General features: G+C 38.8%; 1 pseudogene; it reads right to left on the reverse strand.

Moving 5' to 3' along the window:
• Positions 1–16,171: 16,171 nt before the first annotated feature.
• LOC141521204 (WD repeat-containing protein 82 pseudogene) lies at positions 16,172–19,753 on the reverse strand (annotated as a pseudogene).
• Positions 19,754–20,263: the final 510 nt, after the last annotated feature.

The raw sequence follows: 20,263 nt of genomic DNA on the forward strand, positions 1-20,263 counted from the left end.
ATTTACTGGATTTCCAATTCTTTGCCACCACAAACAGGGCTGCTATAAATATTTTTGTACAAGTAATGTTTTTACCCTTTTTTCCTTATCTCTTCAGGGTATAGACCCAGTAGTGGTATTGCTGGGTCAAAGGTATGCACATTTTTGTTGCCCTTTGGGCATAGTTCCAAATAGCTCTCCAGAAGGTTTGGATGAGTTCACAGCTCCACCAACAGTGTAATAGTGTCCCAGATTTCCAACATCCCTTCCAACAATGATCATTATCCTTCCTGGTCATACTGGCCAATCTGAGAGGTGTGAGGTGGTACCTCAGAGAAGTTTTAATTTGGATTTCTCTAATAATTAATGATTTAGAGCATTTTTTCATGTGGCTATGGATTGCTTTGATCTTCTCATCTGTAAATTGCCTTTGCATATCCTTTGATCATTTGTCAATTGGGGAATGGCTTTTTGTTTTAAAAATATCGGGAATGCCTCTAACCTGTCCCTATTGAATATAATGCTTGTTGATGGTTTCAGATAGATACTGCTAATTATTTTAAGGAACACTCCATTTATTCCTACACTCTCTAGTGTTTTTAATAGGAATGGATGCTGTATTTTGTCAAAAGCCTTTTCAGTATCTATTGATATGATCATATGATTTCTGATAGGTTTGTTGCTGATACAATTGAATATACTAACAGTTTTCCTAATATTGAACCAACCCTGCATTCCTGGAATAAATCCTACTTGATCATAATGTATTATCCTAGTGATGACTTGTTGTAATTGTTTTGCTAAGATTTTATTTAGGATTTTTGCATCTATATTCATCAGGGAAATAGGTCTATAATTTTCTTTCTCTCTGTTTTTAACTCTTCCTGGTTTAGGTAACAGTACCATATTGGTTTCATAGAAAGAGTTAGGCAGAGTTCCATCTTTCCCTATTTTTCCAAAGAGTTTATATAGGATTGGAACCACTTGTTCCTTAAATGTTTGGTAGAATTCACTTGTGAATCCATCAGGCCCTGGAGATTTTTTTGGGGGGAGTTCAATAATGGCTTGTTGAATTTCCTTTTCTGAGATAGGGGTGTTTAGGTATTTAATCTCTTCTTCATTTATCCTGGGCAACTTATATTTTTGTAAATATTCATCCATTTTATTTAGATTATCAAATTTATTGGCATAGACTTGGGCAAAATAATTTCAAATTATTACTTTAATTTGCCCCTCATGGGTGGTGAGTTCAACTTTTTCATTTATAATACTAGCAATTTGGTTTTCTTCTTTCTTTTTTTTAATCAAATTGACCAGAGGTTTATCAATTTTATTGTTTTTTTCATAATACCAACTTTTGGTTTTATTTATTAATTCAAAAGTTTTTTTTGCTTTTGATTTTATTAATTTCTTCTTTAATTTTTAGAATTTCTAATTTGGTGTTTGCTTGGGGATTTTTGATTTGTTCTTTCTCTAATTTTTTTAGTTGCATGTTTAGTTCATTGATTTCCTCTTTCTCCAATTTATTCATATAAGCATTTAGAGCTATAATATATCTCCTGAGAGTCACTTTGAATGAATCCCATAGGTTTTGATATGTTGTTTCATTATTATCATTATCTAGGTTAAAATGGTTAATTCTTTCTATAATTTGTTTTTTGGTCCACTCATTTTTTAAAATGAGGTTATTCAGTTTCCAATTTGTTCTGGGTCTATATCTCCTTGGCCCAGTATTGCATATGACTTTTATTGCATTGTGATCTGAGAAAGATGTATTCACTATTTCTGCCTTTCTGCAGTTGATCATTAGGTTTATATGTCCTACTACATGGTCAATTTTTGTATAAGTTCCATGTACTGCAGAGAAAAAGGTATATTCCTTTCTATCCCCATTCAGTTTCCTCCATAAGTCTACCATATCTAATTTTTCTAACAATCTATTTACCTCCCTAGTTTCTTTTTTTAATTTATTTTTATTCTCATTTTGTACAAATGTTTTTTTACGTTAATAAAATATTCTTGTTTACAAGTAAACAAAATACTCCTCCCCTCCATGAATATAGATAGACTTGCTTGGGTGAAAAAAGTAAAGGGGAGAGAAAAAAATTAAAATTAAAAAAAATAATAGTAATAATTGTAGGTATGGCCAGGCAGTGAATGGATGAAGCACCAGCCCTGGAGCCATGAGCACCCGAGTGCATATCCAGCCTCGTAAACCCAACAATCACCCAGCCATGTGACATGCAAGCCACCCGATCCCCACTGCCCTGCAAAAACCAAAAAGAAGGAAAAAAAGACCCAAAATAAAATAAAATAGTAATAATAGTAAGGGTGGCTGGGTGGCAGACAGAGTATTGGCCCTTGAGCCAGGAGCACCTGGGTCCAAATCCGGCCCCAGAAACCCATAGATCACCCTACTATGTGGCCCCAGGCAGGCCACCCAGCCCCACTTGCCCTGCACCCTCCCCCAAATAATAACAACAAAAAATGTGCTTCAGTCTTTGTTCCAACACCAACAACTCTGTCACGGGTGGATCACATTCTTTATGATAAGTCCATCACAAAAGTTACTTCCATATTTTTCCAACGTTGCCATTGCTGATCGCAACTCCTTTTCTTATTTCTCCACTACCATGTACTATATTTTCTTTCTCCTTTCACTCTGACCCTGCTGTAGGGTCGCTGCGTGGTGCAGCAGACAGATCCCTGGTCCTGGAGCCAAGAAGCCCTGAGCCCCCATACCACCCCTTAGGCCCAGAATCCACCTGGCCCTATGGTCCTGAGCAGGCCTTCGAATCCCAGCCTCTTGCAAGAAGTAAAAAAGAAAATATGTTATATCTGACCACTCTCACCGCATGGTCCATCCTCTCCTTCTTTATTCACATCCCCACCCCTTCCCCCTGCTCCCCCCTCCTTCTTACTCCAGATGTCTGTACCCCATTGAGTATATTTGCAGTTTCCTCTCCTAGCCATCTCTGATGAGAGCAAAGGTTCCCTCATTCCCCCTTGCCTCCCCCCCTTCCATATCATTACAATAGCTCATTGTAATAAAAAAAATCTTTTTATGTGAAATATCTTGGACTATTCCCCCTCTCCTTTTTCTTTCTCCCAATGCATTTCCCTTTTTTTCTATTGACTCCATTTTTACACCATATTTTATCTTCGAATTCAGCTTTCTCCTGTGCTTCAACTATAAAAGCTCCCTCTACCTGCTCTATTAACTGAGAAGGTTCATATGAATATTATCAGTATCATTTTTCTATACATGCAGTTCATCCTCACTAAGTCCCTCATATTTCCCCCCTCTCCTCCAATCTCTATGCTTCACCTGAGTCCTGTATCTGATGATCAAACCTTCTGTTCAGCTCTGGCCATTCCAAAAGGAACATTTGAAATTCCCCTGGTTCATTGAAAGTCCATCTTTTTCCCTGGAAGAGGACATTCAGCCTTGCTGGGTAGTTCATTCTTGCCTGCATTCTAAGCTCTTTTGCCTTCTGTTATATTGTATTCCAAGCCCTATGAGCTTCCAATGTAGTTGCTGCTAAGTCCTGTGTGATCCTGACTGTAGCTCCACGATATTTGAACTGTGTCCTTCTGGCTGCTTGTAATATTTTCTCTTTGACTTGGGAGTTCTGGAACTTGGCTATAATATTCCTAGGGGTTGGTTTTTTTGGGATCTCTTTTTTGGGGGCATCAGTTGATTCTTTCCATTTCTATTTTGCCCTCTGCTTCTAGAATATCAGGACAATTTTCCTGTACTAATTCTTTGAAAATGATGTGAAGGCTCTTTTCCTGATCATGACTTTCAGGTATTCCAATAATTTTAAATTATCTTTCCTAAGTCTGTTTTCCATATCAGTTGTTTTTTTAAATGAGATATTTCACATTTTCTTCTAATTTTTCATTTTTTTGGTTTTGAAGTATTGATTCCTGATTTCTGGTAAATTCATCCATCTCCCTGAATTCTATTCTTTGTCACAAGGATTTGTTCTCCTCAGAGAGTTTTCTTATCTCTTTTTCCATCTGGCCAATTTTGCTTTTTAAAACATTCTTCTCCTCAATAACTTTTTGAACTGTTTTATCCATTTCACCCAAGCTGGTTTTTAGCATGCTATTTTCTTCAGCATTTTTTGGATTTCCTTGACTAAGCTGCTGACTTCATTTTCATGCTTATCCTGCATTTCTCTCCTTTCTTTTCCCAGTGTTTCTTCCAACTCCCTCATTTGATTTTCAGTCTTTTTTGAGCTCTGTCATAGCCTGAGCCAAATTTCTGTTTTTCTTGGAGTCTTTAGATGCAGGAGCTTGTGCTTCCTCATCTTCAGACTCAGTATTTTGATCCTTCTTGGGCTCATTTGCAAAATATTTCTCAATAGTCTTCCTCTTATTTCTCTGCTTGCTCATTTTCCCAGCCTGTGCCTGGTTTGGGGGTGCTTTCTAAGCTTTTGGGACACTCCCACAAGGGTCTCAGTATGTGAGGCTCTGTCCTCCCTCCTGGTCTGTGAGACCATAAGGTCTCCCCTTTGCCACGGGGCCGAGGTGGGGGGCCCTTTTGTTCTATGGGGGGGCCTAGACTGGGATCAGGATCTGAATGTGGTCAGAGACCCAGAGTCCTGTTCCAGGGACAGAGGACAGAGCTGGGCAGTCTCTCTCTCTTCACTCCCCTCCCTCAGCTCAATGGGCTCATGCCCTGGGGGCTCCTACTTACTGGCTCTGCCTGCTTCTGTTTCTGGGTCTGGGCTGCAGAAAGACCAAGCTGCTTGCTGTGTGCCCTGAGGGCTGGGCACCACGTGCTCGCTCTGGCAGAGTTCCGCCACTGTTCCCCCACTTCGTGCCCAGTGCTTCCTGGGGTGAAGCTCGGGAGACTCCCCCGCTGCTGTGAGCTGCAGCTCCCAGCTCCCTGGGGCTGCCTCTGGGAGGCTGAAGTTCTTTCACTCTGGTGGGCCACCCCTCCGGCGGGCGCCCCTCCAACCCGGGGAGCAGAGCCTTTCTGCTCTATTCCAGGTTACCTTGAGTAGGAGAACTGCCTCACTGGGTCCCTTTGTGGGTTCTGTCTTCAAAGTTTAGTTAGAGTCCTTAGCTTATGAGTTTTATCAGAGAGCTCCTAAGACTGGATCCCTTCTTGTCGCCATCTTGGCTCTGCCCTCCCTAATTTCTTTCTTGTTTGTTTTATGATTCGATTTATCTAGATCTGAGAGTGGGAGGTTGAGGTCTCCCACTAGTAGAGTTTTGCTGTCTATGTCTTCCTGTAGTTCTTTCAGCTTCTCCTCTAAGAATTTGGGTGCTGTCCCACTGGGTGCATATATATTCAATATTGAAATGACTTTATTGTCTATGGTACCTTTTAGGAGGATAAAGTTTCCTTCCTTATTTCTTTCAACACTATCTAGTTTTGCTGCTGCTTTGTCTGAGATAAGGTTTGCTACCCCTGCTTTTTTTACTTCTGCTGAAGCAAAATATGTTTTGCTCCATCCTTTTACCTTTACTCTATATGTATCTCTCTGCTTCAAATGAGTTTCTTGTAAGCAGCATACTGTAGGATTCTGGTTTTTAGTCCACTCTGCTATTTGCTTACATTTTAAGGGAGAGTTCATCCCATTCACATTCAAGGTTATGATTACTAATTCTTTATTGCCCTCTGTGCTATCTTCCCCTTGCATATATTTTCTCCCTTTCCCCCCTTTTATCCATATTCCCCAGTATTTTGTTTCTGAATACCACCCCTTCAGTGTGTTTGCACTCCTATATCACACCTTCCCCTTTCTTTCCCCTTTCCCTTTTTCCCTTTTCCCTTCCCTTCCTTTTGTTATTTCCCCTTATTTCCCCCACTCCCCTTCCCTTTCTCCATCCCCCCTCCCCTTTTCCCCTTTTAATACTTGAAAGGTTAGATGTTTTATAAGTTAACTGAGTATGTGTAGGTTGACTTTAAGCCAAGTCTGATGAGAAGAAGATACAGGTGTTTCTCCTCTGTTCCCTTCTTCCCCTCTATTACCATAGGTTTTTTGTATCTCTTAGTGTAATGAGATTTGTCCCATTCAATCCCCTCCCTCCTCCTGTCTCTTTCCTGCCCCCCCTTTTTAGGGAGGTAGTGTTTTTTTAGATCATTCTATCTAAGTCTAGAAAATTCTGAGTGTCTGTCCCTTCTAGTTCAGTATATTCTATTGAATAGAGTCAAAATTCCTGAGAGTTATTAGAGTGTTTCTCCCAAGTGGGGTTAAAGCCAGTTACACCCCATTAGATAGTAGTCTCATGGATAGGTCATGAATGTCCATCATTTCTGGCTAGGCGTATTCTCTCTGTTAGAGTTACATTTCTCAAGATTTATGAGAATCTTCCCCCCCTCCCCCATGCTAGGATATAGCCAGTTTCAACTTATTAGATTGCATTTTTTTTCCTTTTACTGCCCCCCCCTTTGTTTTTTTACCTTTTCATGTGTCTCATGAACCTCCTGTTTGATGTCCAAATTTTCTGTTTAGCTCTGGTCTTTTCATTAGAAATTTTTGGAAATCTTCCATTTTGTTAAATGTCCATCTTTTTCCCTGGAAGAGAAGGCTCAGCTTTGCAGGAAAGTAGATTCTTGACTGCATTCCAAGCTCCCGTGCTCTTTGAAATATCTCGTTCCAGGCCCTTCGATCCCTTAAAGTTGATGCAGCCAGGTCCTGCGTGATCCTTATTGTGACTCCTTGATATTTAAATTTTTTCTTTCTGGCTGCTTGCAGGATTTTCTCTTTTATCAGACAGTACTGGAGTTTGGCCACAACATTCCTTGGTGTTTTCATTTTTGGATCTTTTTCTGGTGGGGATTGATGTACTCTTTCAATATCTACTTTGCCTTCTGATTCCATGATGTCAGGGCAGTTTTCCATCACTAGATCCTGTAATATTAAGTCCAGGCTTTTTTTCTCTTCAATGTTTTCAGGAAGTCCTATAATTTCCAGGTTTCCCCTCCTCGATCTATTCTCAAGGTCAGTGGTTTTGTTGATGAGGCATTTTACATTTGCTTCTATTTTTCCTATTTTTTTATTTTGCTTAACTGTCTCTTGCTGTCTCATGGAGTCATTAATTTCTGTAGACTCCATTCTTTTTTTGGGGGAGGCGTTTTCTTCATTAACCTTTTGCAACTCCTTTTCCAATTGGTCAATTCTACTTTTGAAAGAGCTTTCCATTTGACCAATTGAGGTTTTGAGAGAATTAATTATTTTTTGCATTTGCTCATTTGAGGATCTGAGAGAATTATTCTCATTTTGTAATTGTCCAATTGATGATCTGAGAGATTTATTCTCCTTTTGTGTTTGTCCAATTGTTCTTTCTAAGGTTTTGTTTTCCTTTTGCAAGGTATTAATTGTCTCTCCCATATTTTTAAGTGCCTTCCTTATTTCTTCAAGGAAGTCTTTCTGTGCTGGAGACCAGATTGTATTCTCCTCAGAGGTTCCAAGTCTCTCTGAGTTGGGGTCTTCCCCTTCCAGGAAGTTTTCTATGGATCCACCTTTCCGCTGACCCTTCTTCATTTTGCTAAGACCTTGAGTTGGGGGAGGGGCTGGTTCACCTGGGCTTCGGATCGCCAAAGGCTTTATTCACTGAGTGCAGTTCCTCTGGCTGGCCAGTTGGAGGTGCTGGTTGCTTTCTCTGGAGTGTCTGTGACCTTGGTTGAGAGGCCTTCTCCCTTTGCTTGAGGGGAGGAGTTGGAGCTATTGAATTCTTTTGCCTTCAATCAATGGTGGGCTTTACCCTGGCCTGAGGTCATTCCTCAGCTGGGCTGGTTCTTTTGCTCACACACCTGGGCCTGGGGCAGAACTGGTTTGCATTTGTTTGTTTGGGAAGCAGCCTCAGTGCAATGGAGGCGTGGACTCAGAGTTTCTCAGACCCGAGGAGCCCAGGGATGGCGTCTGCAGCTCTCCTGAACCAGAACTCTCCCCCCAGCCTGGTCCTTAAGCTCCAGGGGGACAGGACCAACGCCAGCACCTCTGCTTCCCCGCTGACCCAAGTCCCTTTCGTCCAGCCCCACTGCTGATCCAGCAGGTCTGGCTCTCGGCCCTCAGATTCCTGGTTCCAATTCTGCTGTTAATCTGGCTGATGGGGCTGATCCATCCTCTGAGCCCAGATTCACCCACTTGTACTTGGCCAAAGCTGCTGCAGGAGACAAATCCTGAGGTAGATGTTCTTTCTCCTGGCTTTTCTTTCTGGGTTTTGTGGGTCGGATTTCAAGAGGTTTGTTTCTTGTGATAGATGGGGAAGAGATCAGGAGACCTTAGAACTGTGCCTGTCTTCTCTCCGCCATCTTGGCCGCTGTATTGATTCTTAATTATAGCTCAACAGCCACCCAAAAGGTCCCCTAACCAGTTAAGGAAATTTGATATCTTCATGCTCTAATTTAGGGTTGGTTTTTTCCTCATCTCTAATTCTATATCATGCATTTTCATAAGGAAACTCTCCAATCTGCTTGTTTGCTACTGTTCCCCAAACTCAGGTACTCCTGACTCCAGGGCCGGTGCTTTATCCACTGTGCCACCTAGTCGCCCCTACACGCAGTTTTAAAATGTTTCTTCAGTATATTTGTTTATACTATTCTTGAGCTTTTGTTTACAACTTAATGTGGTATCCATTAATGAATCTGTGTTATATTGGAACCCATGTTCTTATAAAAAGTATTCTGATACTGCCTTAGGATCATAAAATATAATTCTTGCTCTTTATAGACCTAATTTTTTCCTAATTATTGGACTTCTGTTAAATAGACTTCTTTGTTAAAATATCTCTCTCTGATTTTTGCTTGCTCAATTTTTTCCCTTTGAGTTTTGTTTCTCTAGCTATATATCTCTAAGACTGGTTTTGCAGGATGCCAATCGGAGGTATCAGCCAATATTCCTTGTTCCCTGCCTCAGTGAAGTTCTTGCTGCAATGCATTCATCTCCAAATGGACTCGGAAAAACCCAGAAGATTCTGGGTCCCTAATAATTTGATGGAATATGATGCAGAGAACCATGGCCTTAGGGAATATTGAAATCAATTATAAAACAAATTTTGTAAATCTTGTTTGCACTGTTAAGAAAAAAAAACTTCCTTCTTCTTTTATCCCTCTGTTAAAATATTCCTTCATTGTAATCTAGGCCATGGCCTGACCTTCAATCTAATCTTGATTGTGTTCTCTTTTGGGTAGGGGCAGCTGGGTTGTACAGGCTCTGGAAGCAACATTTGAGACAACCCATACTGGAATCTGAGGCCCTCTGACCCCTCTCCAAAAGGCAAACTCTCCAATGTGGGACTTGGGCCACTTCTAGATTACCACCTCTTCCCATAGACCCTGAGGGGGAAATTTAGGTAGATTTCAGGAAGGGCTTGGTCTCTCTCTTTTTTCTCTCTTCTTAACTTTCCTATTACTTTCTTTTGTGTTATAATTTCTTTTAATAAATTTCTATTTTTCTTTTTACACCTGCATTCCTGGATCAAAAGCATGATTCTTCACAGGTAAATAATTGAATGTATCACTCCACCAGCCTTAGAGCTCATGCTTACCATACTCATCATATGGTTAGCAGGAAGCAAAAAAGAGAAATAATTTTTGTAGTAGAGTCTTCTGTATTGATTCTTAATTATAGCTCAACAGCCATCCAAAAGGTCCCCTAACCAGTTAAGGAAATTTGAGATCTTCATGCTCTAATTTTGGGTAGGTTTTTTCCTCATTTCTAATTCTATATCATGCATTTTCAGAAGGATACTCTCCAATCTGCATGTTTGCTACTGTCCCCCAAACTGGGTCCTTATTGGTTAGTTGTACACACAGTGCACGCACACGTGTGTGTGTGTATGTGTGTGTGTGTGTGTGTGTGTGTGTGTGTGGTTTCCTTTAGTTGCATAACATGTAATAAGTACCTTTTTTTTGAATGCTTCCATAAAGACTTTCATTTTTGGTAGTCTAGAGATCACTATGTCTAAAGCTGTGTCAAGAGTAGGGAAATAAGTCATTTTCTAAGCCATCTTTTCTGTCCATTCAGTCATTATTTCCTTATATGTATGTATGTACAATGAGAAGAAACTCTGTCTGGACTCATATATGTAATTTGTACAACTACTGGGGCTTACTACTTTTTCATCTTAGTCCTTGCTTCCTGATATTAAAATGTTGTAATTAAGTGAGTTGTTAAAAAAAAATGAAATGAAACAAATATAAGAAACAGTGATATTCTCTTCCAAAATTTATAGCTAAGAATTTAATCAGTTATGAGGTTAAGCCCATCCAAAACTTCTTGAGCTGTATTGTGGCTAGTTCCATTAAATGAAGGAAAAGATGAAAATCATTACTGTTCTTGCATATGTCAGTATTACAAGCACATCTTTTACCCTAGTCATCTTCAAATTTTAAATGAATTTTTTCATAAGCTTGAGTTATCCTAAGAATTGCCTCAATTCTTTAGGTCATCATGGGTCATTCAGGCAGCTAGAATACATATTTTGAAAAAATTGCTTTTCTCTTTTATGAGACAATCAGTGTTAAATGACTTGCCCAGGGCCACTAAGCTAATAAGTCTTAAGTGTCTGAAGCTGGATTTAAACTCAGGTCCTTGAAATTCAAAGGCAAATGAATGCTCCATCCATAATTCCACCTGCTTCCAGTTGCTACCAGTTTGCTTTTCTAAAGGACTAGTACAGAGTTAGTAAATAAAGAAGATTATTGAAGATTATTCATGTTAATACATGAATGAATTATAACAATATACTTTATTAATCTGGAAAGATGAGAAATAAAATCTAACCCTTGGTAGCTCTATTTACATATGTTTGTAAGAGAGCAATACAATGAAGAGGGATTTAAGATCACAAGTTCATCTTAGTATCTAGATTTTTTTTGTCTCTGTGACTTTAAGTCTTATCTGTCATGGTTTTTTCCCCCTTTCATTTTCTGAAGTTTAATTGCATTCACTATCTCACATTTGAGTGACTAAGCTAATGTCAAAATGCTTTAAAAAATCAGAACTGAGCTGCAAATAAAACTGACATATGTCAAAATACCAACTTCCATCTTCCTTCAAAGGCAATAATTTGCACAAGCAAGCTATATGGGATTGCATTAACTCACTCCAATTTTGACAGAGGCAGCCTGTTTGCCCAAATCCTTGGAATACTGATAGGAGTGTGATTACAGCTGGAACAAAAGAAAAGTCTGAATACAAATTTGGGAGCCAGAAAGCCTTTAGTGTCTCTCATTGTTTGCATCAGAATTCTAAATCTCTTTCAAGCAGATGACTCTGATCTTCATATCAATGCAGAAATGGGAAAGCATAGAGAAGTCAGAAGAGTGGTTCAATTAGTGAAGAATTGATTTTGTTATCAAGTTACCAGCAAGAGATCAGTTGGGGATACTCAAGCACATGGATCACTGCTTGGTATTTGTTAAGAGCCCCTAAACTTGCAAAATGTAGTTTTTCTTTAGGAAGTCTTTTATTTGCAAAAATGCTAACATCAGATATCACAGGAAGTAATATTTTACTCAGCATATTGGAATCTACTGACACAAAAATTCTATACTTTTTGCATAGCATTCCCTGTCACCTCTATTCTATGCATATTCCAATTTTTAATAAACTAATTTGTTGTTTAATATGACAGGAATCTTCCATTCTGCTCATTGGTGAGCAGCCACCAGGTCAGCAATCCCAGGGAGTTCGTAAAAAATAGAAACTATGACTATGTTGATATTTTCCCTTTATTGCATTAAAAATATCTTCAGGGTTTGTTTTTTTAGGGAGGTCTCTTTAATAATTAAGGTTACTCATTATATTGAGATAGTCTTTGTGTTTAGCAGCTGAACAAATATAAACATTTTGTGTGTGTGTGTGTGTGTGTGTGTGTGTGTGTGTGTGTGTGTGTGTGTGTGTGTTTGGGGAAGGTTTTCATTCAATTTGAAAAACATTTTTTCAACTCCTCTATGTGCAAAGTATTGTGCCAAGGTCCTGAGGTTGCAAAGATGAAAAAATGACACATTCCTTCCCTCAAGAAGCTTACAATTTAAGAGAGACTAAGTCTAGTATTCAGAGAAATTAGGATAAGGCAGAATGTGATAGAAATTCTTCTTAAAGAATCTCAACTTGGCAGAGAGTTCTAATCCCTGGGCAAGGCAACTACAGATAAGAGACAGTGAAGCTGCACTTATTCAGAAGCTTTTATTAAAATTTACTTTTGCAAGTAAACTAGAGTACATAATTAGTTCAAAACATCCATAAACCTGAAATATACACTCCCACAAATGGAAAATACACAGTGAGCACACATTGTAAAACTGTATGCCTAGGTGAAAGTATACACATACCTTCAATTCTGTAGTTTGCTGATGTTATCTAATAATGTCATTATACTTTCTGCTCAGTTGAATCGTTCTGGTTTTTAGCTAGCAGACAATCTCTGCTGGGCAGGAGAGAGGAGTAGAGCCTGGTCCAGGAATCTAGCTGGAAAGGAAGTTGGGAACAGACAGAAAGTCCCCAACTTCATGATCAGTGAAGTGGAAGTTGAACAGAGACCACAAAACCAACAAAGTCTGGTTCAATGGTGGTTGTATGAGACTGGCACAGATAAGCCTCTCTTCATGGGAACATATTCTTGATGTTGTACCTTTAAACAGTCTTTTCTGGATTGTGGAATCTTTCAGATGGCAGACTGGATACTTTTTATTCAAAACTTGCTAAAGCTTAAAAGTCTCCCTTCCCTTCTTCCCTCACACCCCCTAAGAGAAATTATGCCTCAGATATACAATTGGACAAACAGAAAAGACAATCATGAGAAGATAAATGTGGAGAAATACAACCTTACCTTTTTTACTTACCTGGAAGAATCTGGTGGAAGGGAAAGGGATCTTTAGAGGCTGCTAGATGGTACAATGAGAAAGCACAGAACCTGGAGGAAGATCTGAATTAAAAGAGAACTGCATACCTTTGATAATTGATGGAGACCTCATAATGGTTTTCATCTTGGGGATGTTGAGTTTTCTGCTTCCATGGACAGACAGATTCTGCCCAGGAAAAAGGATGTGAGAGCTCCTAGGAGCAGCTGATAGTCAGAGGTAGAGAAAATCATATCTTATATAAAATGGCACAGTCACTGGAGAGAAGAATGATTGGGGAGAGGACAGAAAAATTGGAACAAATGCTTTGGGACACAAGTGATGCCTCTCTCCAAACTTTACTCACCTTATTGGTTTATCTGAAAGTAAGAAACAGACAAAAAAGAATGGGAGGCAAGAGTTATTTAAAAAAACCCAGAGAAAAATATGAAAAGGTAGTTAAAATCTACTTCTGTAGAAGTTTTAGCCATATGAACAAGAGAAAGAGATGAAAGAAAGGATGAATAAGAGTATAGACCATGAGTCAAGAGTATGGTATTTCAGAAAAGGCTGAAAGGGAAGGGAATTAAGGATGAGAACAAAGAAAAGAAAAACTTCATAGAGACAGATGAAGGAAAAAAAAAGAAAAGCAGCTAACATAAAAAATTGGAAGGGGGATTTTTGAACTAAACATTTAACAGAAAGGAAAATTAAGAACTACATGACAAAATAAACAAAAGTAAAATCCTAGAAAGAAAAATGGTTGATAAAAAGGAATAGGGCTCTGCATGAAGTAAAGGAGAGCTTAGAGGGAGTAGAGTTATTCTAAAGTAGTTAAGTACAACCTAACATAGGCTCAAGGGTGTTGACTTATAGTTGAAAGGGGATTGAAAAAAATCTGAAAATACTAAAAAAAAATAAAATGGAGAAAACAAAAACCACTTTAATTAACCACAATTTATTTTTTATGATCAAATACTGAGACATAGTATTCTGTGACCTAAAAGACCTTCCTTCTACAACTCTCCATTCCCCCTCCCCAATCTCTCTACCCTTTAGATCTTGGTGACTTTTAGTAGAGTCTTATTTCAAAAAAAAAAGTAACCTAAAAGTAACCCAAGCAAACTCAGCTGAAAATATCTCCTTAGGCTTTTTATCAATATCTAATATAATCAAAATGAATGCAAGTCATTTTAAAAGTTCTAACATTTAGAAAACAAATAAATGATATAAATGAATACTCAACCATTGTGAAATTTTCGTATACATACCTTTTTATTTTTATGAAATCTTTTTGAATATATAATCAAAACAATTATTAAAACCCCCCAAATAATACTTATAAATGATAGATTTTTCTCAACATCTAAATAAGTTCTTTATCTGACCCCTGACAAACCCACTAAGATGAACAGATTATTGCATTATAGATCTTGCATTTCCACATATCATATGGATATTAGATTATTACCAGGATTCCAAACATGAGAGATGACAGTAAATGCTGACTAAAGAATATAATTTTTTGTTTACATTTCTTACAACTGAACTTATATAAATTGTTCAAAAATGACAAACTGGAATTAAATTTTCATTGGTCTAGGACAAAATTAGATAGCAATTACAGAGCATCAAGAATTTCAAATCCAAAAGACTAATATATTCAACCCTTGATATTTGGTTGTTTAACTGACCTCTTCTAGTAGTCTGGGTGTAACTCAGGTAATTTACTTGTAATAAGAATTCAAATAAAAAACATACATTGTTCTTATCTTCTAACCTATATCATTCAGTTCTGAACTCAAGAAACCTAGCATATTGCCTTGTCATGTTCTGTTATCAATATTCATATTAATATTTTCAGTTTTTCATAGTATTTTTATTATTATGCTCAATTCTACCACTTAACAATCTATTTTACCAAAGGTGATAATGATTCACATGTATGTATATATGTATATATACCAGGTCCCTTGAAAACCCTCTTGAATTGCCATAGTACAACTATGGTGATTATTCCAGCCTATAATCAGTGAAAGTCACCATTACTTTTAAGTGAAAATAAGCAATTATACTCACAGGTTAGCCTAGCTATGAATTTCTGGTGAAAACAGAAATTTAAGATTATTTTGCTATTCCAACCAAGCTTCTGCAATCAGAATGTGATTTCTAAATCAAAGCAGAATTATAGAATAAAAAGAGTTAGGGGGCAGCTAGGTGGTGTAGTGAATAAAGCATTGGCCCTGGAATCAGGAGGACCTGAGTTCAAATCCAACTATAGATACTTAATACTTAATACTTTGCTGTGCGACCATGAGCAAGTCACTTTAATCCCATTAAAAGAAAAAAAAAAGTGATCTTGCAGGCCCTCTATTTTAATTAAACAAAATCCCTTTCCTTAGCATCTCTGATAAATGGCTATCAAATCTTTGCTTGAAGTGTTCATGTGAAAGAATCTACCCTAACACAGGCATTCTGTTTTAGTGTAGCATGAATAGGAAATTTTTCCTTATAGTGAACCTAAATTTACCTTTTTGAAACTTCCACCCTTTCTTTTAGTTAAATCTTCTGAGGTCTAGTAGAACCAGTCTAATCTGTCTTTGAAGTGACAACCCTTCCCTTTAATACTTGTAGTCAGCTATTTCCTACCCAATCTCTTTTTTTTTTAGTTTTCTTTTTCTTAAGACAAATATTTTTGGCTTCTTCAGTTAACCTGCCATGGCATAAACTTGAGCCCTATCACCAAAACAGTAAGTCTCCTCTGGATACTTTTCATGTTATCCAGAACCTGCCTAAAATGTGGTACTCACTCATAACTGAACACAATACTTCAAATGTAGTTAGAAGAGGGCAGAATAAAATGAGACTATAGCCCTTTTATTATACTTCTACAATATATGCAATGGCCTTTTGGCTGCTATATTGTGCCATTGATTCACATCAAGCTAGCAATCGACTAATATCTCACAATCTTTTTGTTATAGCTTTCCTTTGTACTTACAGTTTTGTCTTTTAATGCCTTCATAGAACTCTATTTCCTTGAGGAAAGGAGGAATCAGACCAGTGATTTAAATTATATAAAAGAAATTTATGAACTTCTGTAACTGTTAGAGAACTGCCTGAGGCACTGATAAATTAAATGACTTGCCTATGGCCACATGGACATGTGTCAGAACAACCCAAGTTTTTGTGACTTAGCTGTCAGTTACTATTGATCTCTACTCACTTTTATTCTTGAATATTTAGGAAATTTAATTTGAATAGATTCACCCTGATGTTCAAGCGTGTTAGCTTTATTTACAATTTTGTATCATGATGCAGATTTTATATATATATATATACATATATATATATATATATATATATGTTCTATCTATGCCCTCATCCAAGTCATTGATAAAAATGTTAAAATAATTTAGGAGCAAGGTCAGAACCCCAGGGATATTAAATTATAAAGTCCAATCTGATATTAGTGCATTAATAACTACTCTTTTATTTTAACTAGCTCTAAATTTATTTACCTATGATTGTTTAGCCTTTATATCTTCATCTTGACCACAAGGATGTCTTTCTAAAATCTATGTTTATATCTTTTCTTTGATCTATATCATTCTGTTAATCTTATCAAAAAAGGAGCTACTAGTTCTATATTTGATGAAGCCTTTCATGTTTGCTTTTAATAATCCTCATTTCCCTTTTGAGATGTTCAGAAACAATAGAAAATAATAATGTCCCTTTGTTTTGTTTATACCTTTGCACAAATAAAATCAATGCAACTAAAAAACAAGTTATGATTTGGGAAATAGTTTACATTTTGATAAAAGTCTTATATCCCAAATCTATGGGTAAATGAGACAAATACATAAGATCATGACCCATTGTCTAATAGGTAAGTGGACAAAGGATACGAATGACTTTTGATATATTTTTTTTTTTTAGGTTTTTGCAAAGCAAATGGGGGGTTAAGTGGCTTGCCCAAGGCCACACAGCTAGGTAATTATTAAATGTCTGAGACAGGATTTGAACCCAGGTACTCCTGACTCCAGGGCCGGTGCTTTATCTACTATGACACCTAGCCACCCCCATGAATGACTTTTAAAAGAGGAAATGCAAATTATCAATAATCACACTCTTAGATTACTCCTAGATTATTAAAGAAATGCAAATTAAAATGATGAGGTTATCATCTCATATCTATTAAATTGGCAAAGATGCAAATAAATGTATTGATGAGGCAGTGGAAAGTCAGGCAAAGTAATACTCAGTTGGTAGATTCAAACAATTTGGAATTATTTGAGAAGTCAACAAACCTTTCGTAACTTTTGAATCAGTACCTAAAGAGGTTAACAGAAAAGTTCTCATATGTTTCAAAATTGTCATGGCTACATTCTTAGTAGCAGCAAAATGAGTAGGCAAATTATTTGCCCACCAGCTATGGTTTGGCAAAACAATTTGTAGACTATTAAAGACACAAGGAACAACAAATATGAAGTATTTAGAAACATGGAAAACTCTTGGAAATAGATGTCTTTTCTTGTAAGTAGATGGTAAAATTTTAAAACAGAGTAATACATGTTCTGTCAGATACAATTTCTATTTCAGGCAGTTTTGCTTATAACAGTTTAAAGGAAGGTACTATTGGGGATATTTATTGGGAAGTGGTAATAGCACAACAAAATATATTAATAAAATATTAAAAACAAAAATGAAGGCGTATACATTATGCTGAAGTACAAAACAGGAATCAAAAAGGGTAGACAAGAAAAAACAGGTCCATTTTGTGTGTTTTGATAGTCTGGTAGGTGGGGAGAAGGGAAAGTAGAGTCATTTTCCAATTCTGACTCATATGAATTATCAACTTATAAAGTTAAAACAAATAGTTTACCACCCTAGCCCATGACATGTACACACAAAAGATTAAAGGAGAGAAGACAACGTGGCTTGTGCCCTATCTCATTTGTCCTTCCCTTTAAGGATAGAAGGATGTTTTTTGGTATCCTTTATTGATGAGCACACCAAACATCCTGCCTATTCAGGTCTCTCTGGCCTTCAGCTTATAGTACCAGGGTCAGGAGAAATTGAGCCATATTTGAGTTTGACTATTTGGTCTGTAGGAGCTTCCTGGCTTCCCTTTTCTGCACAGTTCTCCATAGTTCTTTCTCTTCTTCTGTACGTAGGGAATCCCGTTTTAATTTTTTTTTTTTTGGCACAGGAAAAAGATGATTGTTATAGAAAAAGTCACAATACTGGAACATTCAAGAATGACACGCAGTAGGACCTTAAAAACAGAAATCATACACTTATATGCATTTATGAATGTGATATCGAGGATATAGAAAGTTTTTCTAATTTATCTGGCCAGAAACTTTAGGTCTTCTTTTGGGTCTCTAGCATCAATAGTTCTTTTGAAGGAATGCAGTAAAGTGATTAAAAAACAAACAAACAAACAAACATATATTGATGTCCATTAAAAGGGCTTTGTGGAAGGATGTTTTTGGCCAAAACAAAAATCTGAATTCACTCAGTCCCTTTCCTTTTTTATTATTGCCTTTTTTAACTTGCAGGCTTGGCTAATCTCAAAGAGCCATTATGAGTCATCGATGGTGGGCAGCCAAAACACCATGTTGGAACAGGTACTGGCAAAGGTCATGAATTTAGGGTTGAATTGCAAACAGGTTATGGGGCCAGTATGCTCCCCATTTAACACAGCCACCTTTATTCCACTTTGTCCATTCCAGACGTGAATTTTGCCATTGTCAGAGCCGGTCATGATAAACTGAGAATCTGGAGTGAAGCAAGCCTCTAGAGTGACAGCTTTGCTGTTGTTATATCCTCTGAAGGAATGCATCACTTCTCCCTTAAATGAATCAATCAGATGGATAAAGCTGCCATTGGTAGCTATGAGGATACGTTTGCCATCGTTGCTGAACTTTAGGCCTGTCCACTCACAGGTTTTGTCCGGCTGCATCTTGAAGTTTGCAAACGGCCCCTTATCAAAAGCTCGAAGGTCATAAAGTTTCACAACTTCAGAATTCACCCCCGCGGCAAAAACGATTCCTTCTGGGTCGAAAGCACAAACTGGCTTTCCCTGGAGATACATTAGGCCCTGACAGTTGGGGACTCGGAGGTCCCAGAGGCGGATGGTCTTATCCAGGGAAGCAGAAATGAACGTCTCGTCAGCTGGCGACATAGACAAGGCCACCACCCTCCTGTCATGTCCCGGGAAGTATCGGATATATTTATTGTATTGCAAGGACAGGTAACGGATAGTGTCATCTATTTTGTTGGAGCTGCACAGGGCAGTGTCCAGGGCGTGAGTGTATCGGACCAGGTCCACTCCATACTTCTTGCTGTACAGAGTTCTATTGGGTCGGCCCTCTTCACAGTCATACAGGACAATGGAATCATCGGCGCTGCTGGAAATGATCGCTTGACCGTCGGAGCTGAAGTCGAAGCAGTTGATCTTGTCCGAGTTCTCCTGGAATATCTTGGCCACCCGGAAACTCCTCAGGGATTCGTCCGTCAGCTTCATGGTGAGGGGTCCGACCGGGCGTGGGGGTGGGGCGCTGGGGCCAAGTGTGTAGGTGAGGAGGAGGCAGCAGCAGCAGCCAGGTGCTGTGGCAAGAGCTGGAGGCGGGGCGGGTAACAGAGGACGGACTAGGCAGAACGTGGCAGAACGCAGGAGCAGAGCGCACTCCCTCTGAGGATGAGGCAGCAAAGGGGAATGGGGAGAGAGGATCAGAGAGGATCAGATCGGAGAGAACGAGAGCGGCGCGGATGGGGGCGGGGTCTCGTGTTCTTTGGAAGGGAGCCGCCTGACCTTCGGCGCTTTCTAGTGGACGCCGCGGGAGAGGGGGCGGGGCCTAGGACAATCACGTGCTCCGGACCCCCTCCCCTCCCCCACACTTCCGCCTCAGCCTCGTGACCGGACCAACGGTTTTTCTCAGAACTCCAACGGTTTTCTCTCCAAGGCTTCAACGGTTTTCCCCTCCCCCACACCCCCCAGGGAGCTCCAACGGTTTTTTTTCCCTTCTAGCGCTCCAACAGCCCCTCCCCCCCGACCTTAACGGTTTTTTCCAACGGTTTTTCCCAAGGACACGAAACGGTTTTCCTCAAAAGCTCCGAGGGCTTCCCCTTCTCCTCTAAGGCTCCATCGACTTTTCTTGATGGCTTTAACTGTGAGCCCTGTTTGGCCCAAAGATGCCTCCAGAGGCTTGGACGCGACTGCGGCTTGTTTTCGTTTTCAGCCTTCATTCAGTCTTCTTTAGATTAATGAGTTACAAAAAGAAACAAAAAGAAAAAGAACAAGAAATTCTCAGTTGGTCGCCGAGTTCCTTGCACGGCTCTGTCTCATTCTTTGGACGGCACCTTTCCCCTCCACCTTGGAATCCTTTGTGTTCTCAGAATTTCCTTTCTGAGAGCGTCCATTCTTCTTTTCCAGGCTTCACCTGCAGAATTCTTTTTGGTGCCGGAGTT

The sequence above is a fragment of the Macrotis lagotis genome, chromosome 1 (assembly GCF_037893015.1).
Source record: "Macrotis lagotis isolate mMagLag1 chromosome 1, bilby.v1.9.chrom.fasta, whole genome shotgun sequence".
NCBI lineage: Eukaryota > Metazoa > Chordata > Mammalia > Peramelemorphia > Peramelidae > Macrotis > Macrotis lagotis.